Raw genomic sequence first — 17,147 nt, 5'->3', positions numbered from 1 at the left:
GGCCATGCATACACTCTAGAATTTCTTGAAAACGTCCACAAGCAAGGGCACATCTGTGTCCATGTAAAGCCGTGCATACTCCCCTAAAGTGGAAATATTGAATCCCGCGAGACATTTGCGAGGTGCTAGGGTGGAGAAGAGTTTCTACCTCGTTAAGGAATTATGAGCACAACGGTAACGGAAGGAGATGATGGTGGACCCCGCAAGTTGGTAAAATAAGGAGTGCACACTCACAATAATTTAATAAACATTGTAATCTACTCAAAAATGAGAACTTTACCGTAACAAACAACAGGAAATGGGATTCTGCCTATATCTACGAAATGATATGAAGATTAAATATTACAATGAGATTTATTATACATCAGGACATAAATGCACATGATTGTCGACACACACAGTAAGTTAAAGGATAGGGTATACTGAAGTATTATGAGAATAAGACTTGGCTCAAGGACAAAGGGCTCCTACTATTCTGTGATACAATAGATTGACGATAACGACTGGAGGTCCTAATGAACCGAATATTAATCTCCCGACTATGTAGCAGTATCGCAATTAGTAGTGAGAGCTCAAATGGGATCACATGGAGAAACAAGCAAGGTGGACTTGTAGCAAAGTGAGCGCGTGTGCTGCTGAGGGATTCAGTGTAAAATTGATAAGGTCCTACAATGCCGGAGCCGCAAAATACTGTACCAGTACTGAAATCTGCAGCACGTCGTCGGTAGGCAGCGCCCTGATGATGTAGGCGCCGACTTCTGCTGTGCAGCAACTCTGTGTCAACCCCTGGCCTCGAGGGCTGTCCAAGAATTCTAAGTTCTACCGAAAACGGGCGACCAAGTCGCAATCCCGTCCGACTCTGACGAAGTTCAGGTGCTGAATCCACTGCCCGCGCCATGCAAGAGCGAAGACAACATTGCTCTACTTCCTACTCTCCTCGAAAAACCGCGAATCATCATTCCGTTCTGATTCAAAAATTGCCCCACACTGTCTCAGAACATCATTCGCGCCAATAGCGACCGTTCCCTCCAATTTAGAGTAGGGCTTTATGACGTCAACTAGCCTCAGTTTCAGTTGACCAATCATGCCTCTGCTATTCAGCTGATGGCATTGAACTTGACGGGCTACGAAAACAACCTGCCTAGACCACTGGCCATCCGGTGCCAGACAGTCGCACTCAGCAGGGCACAGTCCACAAGTTTTCTCTGAATCAAGAGGACAATGCAGTCAGTCGGTGCCAGGAATCTTCATTCCGAACGCGCAAGAATGGTAAACATATAAACTGTTGCAACACTCAGACGTCTGGCAGGTCATTTCGCCCTCCATACAATAGAGGAAACTCGACCGACGTCAGGCGCTTAAGCCTATTGTGTGAACCCCTCAGAATTCAGGGGATTGCAGCCCCCAACCGGAAACGCAGTGTGCCGCGTCCTCCAATGCTCGCCTCGTACAAGCCACCCAGGGAAGTAAAACAACTTACTTAGGATTCAAGTGAAAAGTATTTTTGAGCTGTCAGTACAAATACTCTCATTAGATTAACCTTATTCAGTCTGTTACTACTGTGCAAAGACATAGCACACTAACAAAATTGATGAGAAGTGACATGCAAAAGAGGACATGGAATCTCTCACATTCACGGCATGCTCATACTCTGCATCCACTATGGACCACCTGTAAGGTTGCTGGAGAATGCAGTTATGTTGAGCAGCCTGGTTTCATTGAGTTTCGCCATACTATCCACACACTCATATGGGAAAACCCCATTCCTAGTCACAAGTTGAAACATTTCCTCTTTGCGAAGTGCAGCTCGAGTGATGTGCCTATCCTCCTGAGGTAGAGTTTCAACGAGTTTCTGGAGTGGCCCTGCTTAAAACGTAGCGTATCAAGGAAGTGGAGCATAATTCCAGGCGTCATTCGTTTGGAGAATGAAATGTATTTCTCGATGCTCTCAGGTAGGACAATGACCTGATTTTTCTCCCAAACTAAATCAGCCAAGTGCTCAATTGAATGTGAGTGTCATACCCACTTAAGTTATGCAAGAAAACAGGTATGTGTCTTGGCAGCTGGTACTTCAAATTTGATACATTGTGAGCTGCACCACGGAACATCCCCGTAAGATGACAGTGGTTCCTAAGAGGAGTTTCCGCTTTTCGGCCTAATGACAACCCACAAATATGACACTCAACCGTGTTATTATACGAACCTTCATTCTCCTTCGATTTGGCCATGGGAATGTTGTTACTGTAAAGATTATCAATCTCCCATGAAAGTTTCTCGAGTTCAGTGAGCAGCCAAACCACAAGATGATCCTCAACATAAGATCTGTAGCAGTTAAGACTGGAATCATAGGATGATACAATTTGGTATGCAGCCGCATATGGTACATGTTTTTCTGTAAAGGTGGTACATGAGGCTGTAGGTAGGGTCACCTTCACAGTCGGTCACACGAGTGAGGAGGCATTCAAAGTCAGTGTACACCACAAACAGGCATCACTCCTGTGGTGAGCATGGTTGAACTTCATGAATTTGTTTTCCTCAGTAGGCACCGTAACACATACTGGGTCCCTGGAAGCACAGTCTACTAGATGCGCCGCTAATTACTTGTCTGAGGAAAAGGCATTGACGCACCTTAAGCAAATATGATGCTTACCATTATGATTTCTCAGTTGGGAGAAAAGGAGTTGGGACACGTCTTGATCCAAACATAGTGATAATTATCACCTTCAGAGAAGAGCAGCATGTTTAAATACAATTCACACTCACCAGCAAATTTTTAGAAATGGAGGGGCCCGACGACAATATGCTTGTCTTGCTCATCTGACTTGCTTTTCTTCTCAGGGCCATAAAAATGAACCGATATTCTGGTATTCTGGGCTTCAAATTAAGGTATGTCCTGGATCTTGATGGGGAAATCGATACCATCAAAGTTATAGCGCCTATGAAAATTACCTCATATATGGTATGTACTGGGATGCTCAGAATGATCTCTGAAATTGTAATTCAAGGTGGATTTACGAAACCACTCAACGACTGACATGCTCTGCGTTATCACGCCATTTTCCTCCCAAAGATAATGAAGAGTTGTCTCTTCAACACCAGAATCAACTTTGGGGGGAGGGGGGTGGGGTGCGATAGTTCGATGCAGAGCACCGCACTGCATTTAATGGAGGGATAGCACGGATCACTGACATCTTGAAGAGCTCCATTTCCATGACAGGAAGGCACGTCCTTAGACAACCAACAGGGACGCGGTACTCTCCTGCCAGGTTCTCGATCCTTGTGAACGAGTTTTGCTCCTCAAAGGCGTCTGCAATAACCAAGTATTCTAACTGCGGTTGTCCTTCACAAAAAGGATGGGAGAGAGAACTGGTACTAGCCACAGGATCTTCTCTATTACTATGAATACTATTCTGAGTCCACGCCATTGATGATGGTGTTGGGGAGGGGCTAGCTGGTATGTGCCGAGGCACACGTACCTCGCGTTTACGCCGTTTCTGACGAGGCTGATACTATGTTGATGATGATGGAGGAAGATGTCGCAGTGTCACCGGGTCAGAGCAACGGGAACAGCCAGGCTGCGGTGATGGCTCCTGATGCTGTTGTTGCTGACCCGACCTAATAACTTGAGGGGTGGTGGTTCGTCGCTCGGCCCACAGACGCCAGAGTGGGGATGCTGGGACAGCGGTGGCGGCGGTGGCGGCGGTGGCGGTGGCGGCTGCGGCGGTGGCGGCTTCCCGCACAGTGACTAGTGGCGCCCTTATAGTCGATGCATACATTACCGGGCGCCGCTCTGGCGAGGAAGAAGGTATAATGCCACCGCTATGCGCGCACACTGTGTTGCGACTGCAGAGATGGGACCACTGTAGAAGAAGAGATAAAATAAATAACAGTTAAGTACATTGCTTACCGCTGCTGGTGCAGTGAAAGAAAGAATTCTGATGATCACAAGGTCATAAGCAGAGTGACTAATTACCTTTTTCGCTCTGGCTCCAAGGCATTAACACTTCATCAGGCGGCTCCACCACACCCTCAAAAATTCATCATCATCATCATCTAATAGGGCCAGAGCATAGCACCTTTCTCTGACCCATTCAGGCATGTCATCATCCTCGTCAGAATCTGGCAATTGATTTGTCTCGCCTACAACAAAAACAAACAAGATATATAACCGATTTGTTACAGAAAAACTTCCTATACTACTATTACTACTACCACTACTACTAGAGGCACCTACAAACATAATCTTTTTATTCAACTTACAAGTACGCTGCTCGGTTACCTCATTCTTTGCTGGAGGCTGTTGCTGCATCTGCTGATGAAAATCCTCCAGCTGCCTGTCCAATAAATCGAACTCCTCCTCTAGAGCTGTTCCTGTAACAGGAAGAGACATAGGTTTATTTATTTTGAATGTTGTGTTACACAGAAAGATCACTTATGGATATTTTTTTCTATATTTAGGTGAGTGTTGTTGTTGGTTATCCACAGCTGGAGGCTGTTCCACATAGCGTTTCTGCTGCTGCATTGGGTAGTTCTTTTCACTCCCCAGCTCTGCCTCCAGCTCAGTTAGCTAGAGAAAATAAAGCAAGTATGAAATAAGAAAATTTTGAATCGCCACTATACAAGAACAAATTACAATGAAAATTATACTCACATGGCAGTTCTGGCTGTAAACCCACCACAGGAGGCAGGATTTTGAGAGTCTGCCACGGTCCAGTCCCCTCCTGTCTCTCCTCACACCCCAAGATAAAATCGTGGAGTTGTACTGTAACAAGACGATGGAATTAATAAGGTGAATTTAACGTACACACGAAAATTTACGCTCAAAATACAAATTATTTACTCACTTGGTAATCCTGTCTCCAGAACTCAACGCCTCTTGCCACTATACTCTGAAGCATTGCTGCAGCTACCTCTCTTCATCTTGCAGAGAGAAAACAACAAGTACACACAGAGACGACGGAACGCACAACAAGGCGGACAGCAGCGGACTGAGGGCAGTGGAGATGGTTGTGGGTTTACATATAGACTGAGGTGACCAATGAGAGAGCTTCATTGGAATGTACAGCCAGTGAGAAGCTTTTATGGAATGTCACTATTTCTGGAAGGGCTTGATGTGACCATCGTATCTCTCTCTCTCTCTCTCTCTCTCTCTCTCTCTCTCTCTCTCTCACTCACTCTCTCCCTCCAAGTAACAAGAATACTTTTATGATTAACGGTGTTTGCGCAAGTGCGCACATACATGTTGAAGGCTTTTAGTGGTGAGAAGTTTACGGTTTCTGAGACATATGTTGAAAGCAGGATATTACGATTTTCGGTGAGGCCGTGCGGTTCTAAGCGCTTCAGTCTGGAACCGCGTGACCGCTACGGTCGCAGGTTCGAATCCTGCCTCGGGCATGGATGGGTGTGATGCCCTTAGGTTAGTTAGGTTTAAGTAGTTCTAAGTTCTAGGGGACTGATGACCACAGATGTTAAGTCCCATAGTGGTCAGAGCCATTTTTTTATTATGATTTCCAGGAACGGTAACACATGATGCCTCGTTAGGACCATCAGGAAGAATGCAGTTGGTGTTACCCAGGGCTATTTTCGTTAACAGGTCTTTTTAGGACAAGAATTGCCATTCAGACAAGCTGAGACATCACGAAAGCTCCTACAAAAGCGACAGTTAACTATTTCTACAGTACTTTACCAATTCCGAGAAGGGACTGAAAAGTATTGGACGGGCTGTCCCATTGGGGTCGCGAGGGAGAAAGCGGTCAGTGTTATTCTGGGCTATTTTCGTGAACAGGTCCTGTCAGGACCAGAATACCAATCCAGACAAGCTGAGACATCACGAAAGCTCCAACAAAACAGATCGTTAACTATTTCTGCAGCACCTTATTATTTCTAAGAGGTATACTTCGCTCTTATTTACATTGACATGTGATGTCAGTATAACATTGAGAACCTTTTAGCTGCACCTGTGCAGATGAGCTGCTGCACAAACATATCGTGCTTGGCAATTAGGCCTGCGTGGGACTGGCAGGTACACGTGGTAGGTGAGCAAATATTACATACGCGGCTGGAGGTGTCTCACATGTCCCATTACGATCATTAAGAACAATGCACCTTGTGCTATTCTGGGAAGCATCGGAACAGATTTCTATAGTGCAACCTGTGATGACAGTATAACATTGAGAACCTTTTAGCTGCATCTGCAAGTGTGAGTTGCTCGGCAATTAGGTCTTCACTGGACCGCAGGTAGAGGGCATCGTGCCAGCAACAGAAAACATGTGCTTGTCCAGAGGGTGACTTGACTCTTATTTACATAGACATATAACGTCAGTACAACACTCGAAGCATTCTAACTGTATACCCTAAAATAAACATGACTTACACCTGCTGGCTGCCATTGGCAGTGGCATAAGAGCAATGGCTTGCACCTCTGTGTTCGTCTGTCTGGCAGTGGCTCATGGTGATGGTGGCGTGTGCATGCATTGGAGCCCCTGATATGTTGTGGTTGACAACAGTTCGGAAGCGTTTTTTATGTGCATTGAGTGTTTGTGCACAGCATTGTTTATGGCTGTTAAGGCGTTGTGAGTGTATTGGCAGAGCATTATATATGCATTACTATTTGATAATTTATGAGTTGTTTGGGGGTCTGTACATCAGTGTACTGCTTTTATTTGGACAGTTTAGAATTAGTGAGTTTGTTTGCAGAGCGTTAAACATGCATTATTTTGACAATTTACGAGTTGTCAGTGTAATGCATTACTTCAGTGATTTACTAGTATTTTACAGATCTGTAGCCTGTGTATTGTGACCCCAAGCACATCAGGGCGAGTGTTTTGTATCAGTGTAATAAATAAACTACGTGAAAGCTGTCCCTAAATAAATTGTTCTGAAATAAATAAACTGCAGTCCTTTCTCTCTCCAGCAGCCCAGCACATGCTGAGTCCTTTTCTCACCATTCCCTCCTCCCTCCAGACCGCCATGAGACAACAGCGCCCTATGGTGCCAGTACTGTGTACTAGATCATTTGGACTCTGTACCTCATGCTGAACACACTGGATGTAGCTACTGCCTCAGACTGTTTAAATAAAGTATCGCTGCAAAATAAAGACTTACATCCATCCTATCCAGCAGCCCAGCACAGGCTGAGTCCTTTTCCCGCCAATTCCAAGGAAGAGGTGGCGGTCAGATGACTTGGATTAGTGGAGGTAGCCCAAGTGACCTTTTTTACTCACCAATATTTAAACATCCCACCATCTTCTGGGGGAGAGGAGGAGGGAAGGGAGGGGAGGGGGTTAGGTTAGTGAAGGTAGCCTAATTGACCTATCTTCTGGCCAAAACTTGAACTTCCCACCATGATGTCACAGCGACTTTGCCATATCTATCGCCGCCACCTTGGGTGCGCCATCTTGCGTGAATTTGTCAACAATGGAGAGTGGGCTGACGCTCTCTTTGCCCCACTTCTCTCTGAAAGCCACAATAACCACGGCACCGTACTTCACGAGAAGATGCCCAGCCCTAGAAGACAACCCTAAATGCACAAGAATCGGCGTGGAGACAGGAAGTTAAGTACTAAGAGTGCACCTAGATACCAAACTACTCTTCGGCCTCCACATCAACGAAAAACAACACAAAGAACTTGCAATAGCAAAAACATCAATCCCCTTCTTCATAAGCAAAAACTTAACCATTGAAACGAAAATAACACTATATAAAACTATAGTTCTGCTAGTGATGACCTACAGCTGCACATCGTGGGTAACCACAACTATGAGCCACATAAACAAACTACAAGTCATACAAAATAAAGTCCTGAGATGGATACTAGATGCACCCCCATGGACACGAACAGCAGAGCTACATGAAGCACTACAGATGGACACCACTCACGAAACAATCAAGGAATTCGCGACAACTACATACACAAAGTTCGACCTCCTCAGAGAAAATATCAGACACCTATAAATACAGGAACCACACATCTACAAACATGGTGCAAAGAGAAAGTGCCAAGAATAGTAGTAGAAGACCCACAGCAGGCAGCAGGACAATGAACAAAGATTCGAGAAACCAACTACCTAAGAACAGATAGCAAATCAAACGAAGAAAAGTAAAAGACCTAAGGAAACGAAGGTGATGACGACACCAAAGGAGGAGGATTGGAAACCACAGGGTTCAAATAAAATCAGATCCCGCCCTTCAAAGTGAAATAAAGAGAGCCAAAACAGCAAAAAATTTATACACACACAAGACAATCCCTACACATCAAATTGGCAAATAACCCAGTGGCAGTGTCAACAACAGAGACATAAGAAAAAGGGTGTTCCCTCTGTGGTCCGACATACCAGAACCGTTCCTGAGTGTTCCATCTTTGGTGTAGTGCTTTCGGAATTCTCTCTGAGGTACCAGGCGTTCCCCCCTGCAGTCCTGTCCCGCTCACTGCTATCTGCTGGAGTGTCACCGTTCCGTTTCCGGACTGCTGCGGTTCTGAATGTTCCCTCTGCGGTCTACGCCCGTTGGACTCGCTCCTGGACGTTCCACCTTCGTTCCAGGATCCCAGGCTCTACTTAGTTGATATCCCATGTCACTCACTTTTATCTCAATCGATTCCCTTATAACACTGCCCCAAAACCTGGGTATCTATGCTATAATCCTTTTCCCTCATAATTCAAGGTATGACCTAGTTCTAGACAGTGTTCGGAAATGGCTGACTTCATCACCTGTCTTAATCGGGTGTGCCTCTGATGTTCTTTGCACCTGATAACCACTGTTCTTGTCGTCTGGCCAATGTAGGACATGCCACATGGACAAGATGTATTACTAATACGCTGAGTGTTGCTATTAGTCCAGCAGATTGTAGTGAGCAGGTGCAGACCACAGGGGGAATGCCTGGAACCTTAGAGGAAAGGGAGGAAGCTGAGTCCTCTCAATTTTTTGCTGAGATATCGAGTTGAAGAAGTGGTACCAGTATTTTCCCGAATTAAACATCGTATCAACTCCAGTGTGTCAGACAAGATAAAACGCAGAGCATGCATGACAGTGGTGAGTGAGAGGATTCGATATTGTACACAGGGAGCTGTTATACTTTCATCTGAATGTGAGAGCCTCTTTAACAGGGGAAGGTTGGGACTGGGTAGAACTTGCCTCCTGGTCTTTAGTGAAGTGTGCCAGAAGGAATGCCTCATCTTGCCAATCTGCAAAGTTTGACTGCATGAGTAAGGAAGCACAGCAGATAGAGGAGACTCGCACTGTGACGAATCTAAGTGGCACACTATTTGATGATACAACCATAATGGTATTCAGCGAGGGTCTCAACTTTGCAACGACCGCTATAAATGTGCCCATTTCAGTTTTCAACAGTGTAGTAGAGCAAGTTGCAGCCACACTTCCACCTAATGTGGCAGAGGAAATCCGCTGGGAGACTTGCAGGGCTGTCATCAACGCCAACCTCCAAAATCGAACATCACAATGAGGAGAGGCTTGCACTCAAGAAGCTTCGGGAAGAGAACAGTATTGCAGTACTTCCAGCGGACAAAGGGAACTCTACAGTCATTTTTCAATGGTTGTATTATGATGAAAAAGTACATCAATCTCTGGGGGACCCTTCATACAGAACTTTGGAGTATGACGCTACAGGCAAGGTGGACAAGAAGACCCGAACTCTCCTGAAGGAAACAGGGATACCTGATGAGATCATCAGACAACTATGGGCAAAAGCACCAGTGCCACATAGACCATACGGTTTGCCTAAAACAAACAATGGGGGTGTGCCCCTACGCCCAATTGTCAGTAACATTTGGGCACCTACGTACGAAACAGCAAAGTACTTGAAACATCTGCAGTCTCCGTATGTGGGAAAATACGTTGACTACATCTGAAAGTCAGAAGACTTCTTGCAACACCTCAAATAACTATGCATCACGGATTCAGATATCATGGTTAGTTTTGATGTGCTATCGCTGTTCACTAGGGTCCCACTGAAAGACTCACTAGAGCTGATTGCGGAGAAATTTGACAGTGCGCTGTTGGACCTATTCAGGCATTCACTGACATCCACGTATTTCCTGTACTGGAGCCAACATTGTGAGGAAACTGAAGGTGTAGGTGTGGGCAGCCCACTGTCTCCTGTGGTTGCTAACATGTTTATGGAGAGATTTGAGGAGAATGCATCAGAGACAGCCAGATATAAGCCCATATGTTTCTTCAGGTATGTGGATGACACCTTCGTGATCTGGCCTTATGGGAAGGACAGGCTCAATGAGTTTCTTGAGCATCTTAACTCATGCCAACCAAATATTAAGTTCACCATAGAAGAGGAGAAAAATGGCCAGCTGCCATTCCTGGATCTACTAGTCAAATGCAAAGCAGATGGATGAATTGGCTTCATTGTGTATCGAAAGCCCACCCTGTGCAGAGAAACGGGGTACTTAAGACACTGGTCCATAGAGAACGTGCTCTGTCAGACCAGTAGAGTCTCTTGACAGAAATAGAATATCTTAAAACAGTGTTCTACAAAAATGGATACACGACAAAACAAATTGAGAGGGCATTCCAACTAGCCAGTACACGACAGGTCCCAGAAGCAGAGCAAGATGCAGCAACGAAGGTGGCGTATCTGCCCTACGCTGCCAGAATCAGTAGAATCCTCCGTAAATACAATATCAAGTGTGCTTTCTGTCCATGAAGCAAGATTGGGGGACTGGTGGGAGGTGCTACAGACGACCTGGGGTTACAGAAACCAGGAATTTATAATATACCTTGTCAATGTGGCATGTACTACATTGGCCAGACGACAAGAACAGTGGATTTCAGGTGCAAAGAACATCAGAAGCACACCCGATTAACACAGGTGAAGAAGTCAGCCAATGCTGAACATTGTCTTGAACTAGATCAAGCCGTGAGTTAAGAGGAAACCAAGATTCTTGCACGGACGCCCAGAGTTTGGGACAGTGTTATAAGGCAAGAGAAGAGCAGAAGGAATGGATAACAACGGGGGGCGTGTGTGGTGGGCGCGGTCATAGAGGGAACACCCAGAACCGCAGCGGACGGAAAACGACGGGCGCTGACCTAAGAGGGAAGAGAAAACGGAAGGAAAACATTCCAGAAGATCGCAGCGAGCGGGCGCAGACCGCAGAGGGAACGCCTCCAACCGCCGGTGGAGGGGGAAGTCCACAGACATAATTACTACACCAGGCCCACTCGAGGAGCAGTCTCAGGTCGCATCTGATGAAGGTTACGAGCTATGTTACCGAAATATCGTGCAAGTACGATTCTTATATCCGGCAGAACTCCCCACTACCCAAGATGTCATTAGAGCGCAGGGAAAGGTTGAAGAGTTACATCAAAAAATAGTCCATTTTATGTCTGAAATAGTGGACCATTTTGCGAAACAGTTATCGACCCTCTTTGGGAAACCAAAATATTTGTTAATACGCTGTGTGACCATTACACCTGAGTCTCTGTTTCATCTCAATCTGATGAAGAGGTGTGTAGTTCTAAAAACCTTTTGGTAGTTGAATGTATTGGTGGGTGGTAACCTGACTTTCTTATTAAAAAAAAAAAGAAAAGAAAAGAAAATGCACATTTCTATGCACCATGAGATGCATTTAGAAATAATAAATGATGAGCTGCATTTTAAATAGATAGTCATTGTCAATTAAATATTTTTAAATGCAGCTCATCGGTAATTAAACATATTTAAATGCAGCTTGTGCATTATCAAAAATTTTTAAATACGGCTCGTGGAGTACAGCAAGTTGTCTTTTAAAAATACTTATTAGCTGCGATACGACCGACATGTGACTTCTTCTGGCGTTTACTTTAACAAAATTACATCAAACTGTTTTTCAGTTGGAGAATGGGAGAAGAGTATTTGAAACCTTTCTCAAGTACATTTTGTTCCTTTGTCAAAAGACTGACATGTTAATGCCACGTTGAGGAAACTTTTGTTTTTAATTTTACTTTTGTTTGTAAATTTGTGTTAGAGGTCCACTCACGTTACTAAACGGAGCTAATTTCTTGGTTCAAATGGTTCAAATGGCTCTGAGCACTATGGGACTCAACATCTGAGGTCATCAGTCCCGTAGAACTTAGAACTACTTAAATCTAACTGACCTAAAGACATCACACACATCCATGCCCGAGGCAGGATTCGAACCTGCGACCAAAGCGGTCGCGCGGCTCCAGACTGAAGCGCCTAGAACCGCTCGGCCACTCCGACCGGCCTAATTTCTTGTTCTGTCGCCATAATGTATTGTGAATAATATAACTCACTATGTGAGGAACACCACAGCCCTGTGATTTTTCTAAGGCAAAGATAACATCCAATTACTAGCCAACAGTGGGGTGTACAAATTTACTTGTATAGATTGTGATAGGTTTTATATTGATTAGTCAGTCAGAGACATAGCAGCTAGGTCGGCTGAACGTGACTGTAACTGGAGATTGCAGAATTATGATTCCACATTTGTTGAACATGCACTGAGTGAGGGTCACAGTTACCAGCCACCGTCTCTTGTCCTCCCCTTAGCAAACACAGGTCGGAGCTGAACCATTTGCCCCAGAGCCTCCATTTAATATTACATGACCAAACATAGCTCAATAATTCCTCTCTTATAAATTTCACTTAATTCTCGCACTTTCCAGTGTTTCCCAGCTGACTGTTTCCTTCAGTTCCTCTATTTTTCTAGATTTATTTATTTTATTGTACTCCATTTACTGTTACAATATTCAAATCTACCTTTTACTCCACTTCTGTGTCACTTTCCATATGTTACACTTCTTCATGTTATTCTTTAGTAATCTTGTCAACTACTAATTTTATTTTGTTGCTGTTGTTAATTTAATCTAAATTCTTATATATGAACTGTTTTTCGAGTTTAGTGTTGGTGTTTTCCCTGTTTTATTCCACTTATATCTACGCACAATTCAACTTCCAACTTTTTAATTAGATTACCACAATATTGTCAAAGATTATCTTGACTTGCGTTTGTGCCTCATTCTAGATGAGTAACACCTTTTCTTATGTTGTTTTTAAATATTGTAACTTTTTGACGACGATAGTGAGATGAAGATTGATGCTGGACTTGTAAACTGAAAACAGGTTAACTAAATGCGTTAATCCAGAAGAACATACACAATATTTTGTTTTTCATGTATAATAATAATTGTATTTCTCTTTAGTTGCCAAGATATATGATCAAGAATGAGACTTTGTGCAGTCTGTCTTCTTGCACGAGATTATGTTTCTTAATAGTAAGATATACTGCCTATGTAATTAGGTGCTGGCTGCGTGATACGTACAGCAAATGTATATGCACCCTGTAAATTCGTGTGTTACGTGTAACACGAAAGTTTTAAGCTGATTGTCAACAAACGCACGCTGTTAACTGACCTTTACGAAGCTCAAAGAACTAAGGAAAGGACACGAGTGGCAACACAGAGTAATTCACTTGTATTCACCAGGCGGCAAAAGCACTTTGAACTACAGAGCCACACCCATGTGTCGACGGCAGCGCAAATAGAGCCATTCCTATGCTGATGATCAGTATCGCAGACGTATTAATCAACAGCGCCATTCTTTCAGGGAACCGCTATATTTTATTCACAATCAAGTAATCGGCTTTCTTTCGTTATATGTTGGCGCTGAAAGGAAAGAGAGAGACAGACAAGCAGGTATCACGTTACATGCGGCTTGTCGAATGCTGTACGAAAGCTAGTTGACAGTTAAGGCTAAAAGGTTAAATCAGTATGCAAATGACGTGTACGTAGTAAAATATCAGTCATTGGGTGTAACTGGGAAACAAATTGTTGCATACTAATCAGGATTAAATATTCATCGAAACGGTCGATTGTTGTTCATTTTTAATCTCGTTCGACTGTAGCTCAGTTTCTCACTTGTTCCAATGTTAGTACGTTTTGCATTTCCTCCTTCAAGTTTTTTTAGTATTTCGGTACACTAATCCTCGTGAGCGTCTGTTGAACTGCGGAGAAAACGTCAGGTACAACTCATTGTCACAGGTAAACGCTCATGTTCAATAGAATCGAATGTACTGCAGCGTCCGATAAGCCTAAGGATACATCTGTCTCAGTATGGTCTCACGCTGGTAGGTTCGAGTAATGCGAAAATATTACAGAAATGCCTAGTAAGCCCAAATTTTCCGCGAAACACTATTGAGAAAATTTAGAGAACCAACATTTGTATCTGACTGCAGAACGATTCTATAGCTGCTGACGTACATTTCACGTAAAGACCACGAAATAAGAGAAATTATAACTCTTTCGAAGGCATATACTAGCAGAAAGTTGTTTTCTCTCGCTCTGTTTGTGCGTGCAACTGAGAAGGAACTGAGTATTCGTGGCGCGTCTTAGGGTCCGCAGTGCACCATACGGTTGTTTGCTAATTATGTATACAGATGTAGATTGAACCGTGTTGGGAACAACATAAGTGGATTTTGGAGAAACAATTGATTCTGGTAGACCCACGATGTTCATAGTTGACAGAGGCACAGCCTCAGTCTTTTCTGAAGATGATTTATCACGAAAATTTAACTAAGCGATTTGAGGCATTAATGCTTAACTAAATTTTTACAAAAATCGCATGAAATCAAGCAATGGAAACCTTCAGAAGTAATCTTCATTTTCTTCCGTAATGATTTCATTTGAACGTTTACTGTAAGAAACTCCAACCTCTTCTGAACTATATAGTATCATTAATAAGGAATAGTAGTATTAGAGGGGTTTTGTGGGCGCACGACAGCAAGGTCTCCAGCGCCCGTTCAGTATCATAGTGAGACGGGTGTCAAGAAAAAAAACTCAGAACATTTACAGAAAACGGAACATTTACAGAAAACGGAACATAGATTAATAAGGAATGACCTATTTTAAAACAATAGTACTGTGGCATCTCAGTAGTGCTACACTGCTGATGCAAAACTGTCTGCCGGGCCGCGACTCGACCTCGGGATCTTTGCCTTTCGCGGGCAAGTGCTCTACTATCTGGGCTATCCAAGCATGACTCACGACCCGTCCTCACAGCTTCAATTCCGCCAGTACCTCGTCTCCTACCTTCCAAACTTCACAGAAGCTCTCCTGCGTACCTCCTGGAAGAAAGGATATTGCGGAGACATGGCTTAACCACAGCCTAGGGGATGTTTTCAGAATCAAATTTTCACTCTGCAGCAGAGTGTGCGCTGATATGAAACTTCCTGGCCAGGAAGTTTCATATCAGCAAAATTTTACTTATTGTTGACATACAGTACTCGAGGACGTCATTCCATGCTGCTCCAACTCTATTCAAGAGTCCATCAATCGTAGTGGCTGGTAAGTAGTTATGAGTTAATCTCTCAGGTGGTAAGGACAACGGACACTCTTTGTATACAGGTAGGTAAGCAAGATGGTACGAATAACACTCCAGATTTGCGTTATGTTGTTGACACATAACGTCATGGAAATCTCCAAAGCAGGTCACTCAAACCAGCCTTCAAGCAATATAAATGTGGTGCCCGTAGTCAAAATTATCTGCTATGGGAGCCAGAGATGGATTTGTTGTCTACCGAATGGCAACCCATGCCATCACGTCAGATGGTTTCTGCCTCCACTTACGGATACAGCCATCGTGAAGATCAGAATCGGGATCCGTCCAAAAGGACGAAATGGTGCAACTCCTACGTCCACTGTTATCTTTGGGCACACCACCGTCGGCGCAGTTCCCTCTTCTGATGAAACAATGTTTCTGGTGCTGACAGTCTGTGGTGCTCCAGACATAGTCACACTGTCCTTGTTTATACTTGTCTTAGTTCAAACAATTTGGTTTCCTGACTCAAAATGTCTACCGCGACTATGCGATCCTACACGGCCAAGTGAAAATTATGTATGGCTTCTCGGGCGCTAGTCGAGTGCAGGTGTCGACTTGCTGCATGGCGTTGAGTACACTCCTCCTGGACCCATCGACTCCATATTCGCGAACGGTGGAGGGATTCTGACGAACACGAGCAGCAACATCATGGAACGATTAACTACAGGCCTTGATCACTGTCGAATTCATACACGTGCTGGCAGACATTTCTCAACCTTACATAGCACGATCTTCAGACAAACATTCAACATTCAAATGTAATTACGGAAACAGAAATCCGCTCTGTAGGCTTTCCTCGCATTGGGACGACTTTGCTAAATGAGGACAATCTGCAGGAAGGAGAGCGAGCGGTTCTAGGCGCTTCAGTTCGGAACCGCGCTACTGCTACGGTCGCCGGTTCGAATCCTGCCTCGGGTTAGTTAGGTTTAAATAGTTCTAAGTCTAGGGGACTGATGATCTCAGATGTTAACTCCCATAGTGCTCAGAGCCATTTGAACCATTTTGCAGGAAGGAGGACGAGAAACAAAAATGGTCAAATGGACATATGCCCGGAAATGTGTTCCAAGGGAGATATACTCCACTAGAGATAAAATATCATTGACAATTCAGCTTTTAATTTTTAAAAGCATACACCATGGCTCGCAACAGGGTGAGTGTAAAAGTTATGTCTGTACTAGCAGTTTAGCTCCACACAACAGAGCGAAGCTGGAGTGTCATCATGCAGTAGCCAGAATAACCTTCGTACCTCACCTGTTAATAGGATGGATGAGAGAAAACTGAGCACTGTGGTAGCATGTAGAACGAGCCTGCATGCGTTGAAGGTAATACGGATAGTGGCAGTTGCCGTGAGGAATATTCCACATGGTCGTCCAGCTTACCCCACGCTTACAACCCACCTGCCTGGTGCCGATACTGGGGTCATTGTCAAAGGCGTTTTATCTCCGCCTTCAAGTCGGTACCTCCCTTGGAACACATTTCTGGCCATAAGATCATAAGAGCTTTTTTGCTTCTAATCCTTCCAGAGATCGTTCCCTGTAGGTTGTCACTATGTAGAAAAATTACATGTATGCAGAATACGCGGTGGAGAGTATTCTCTTTCCCCTCTGTTCCCTAGCGTTTATCTCGTCTAGCACAGGGTTCGGTTTTTTATGATTTGGCAAATTTTACTTAATTATTTAAACCTTTGGCTGGATGCTCCTGCTGATGGCACAGAGCTCAAGGTAACCCAAGGGAGGCAAGTCGTGTGATGTGTTTGTCTGCGAGTTGTGTCAACTTAGTTCGTGTGTTATCACATTTTAACTGT

The sequence above is a fragment of the Schistocerca piceifrons genome, chromosome 3 (assembly GCF_021461385.2).
Source record: "Schistocerca piceifrons isolate TAMUIC-IGC-003096 chromosome 3, iqSchPice1.1, whole genome shotgun sequence".
Lineage (NCBI taxonomy): Eukaryota > Metazoa > Arthropoda > Insecta > Orthoptera > Acrididae > Schistocerca > Schistocerca piceifrons.
The sequence above is the reverse complement of the archived record's forward strand: the minus strand, read 5'-3'. Positions refer to the sequence as shown.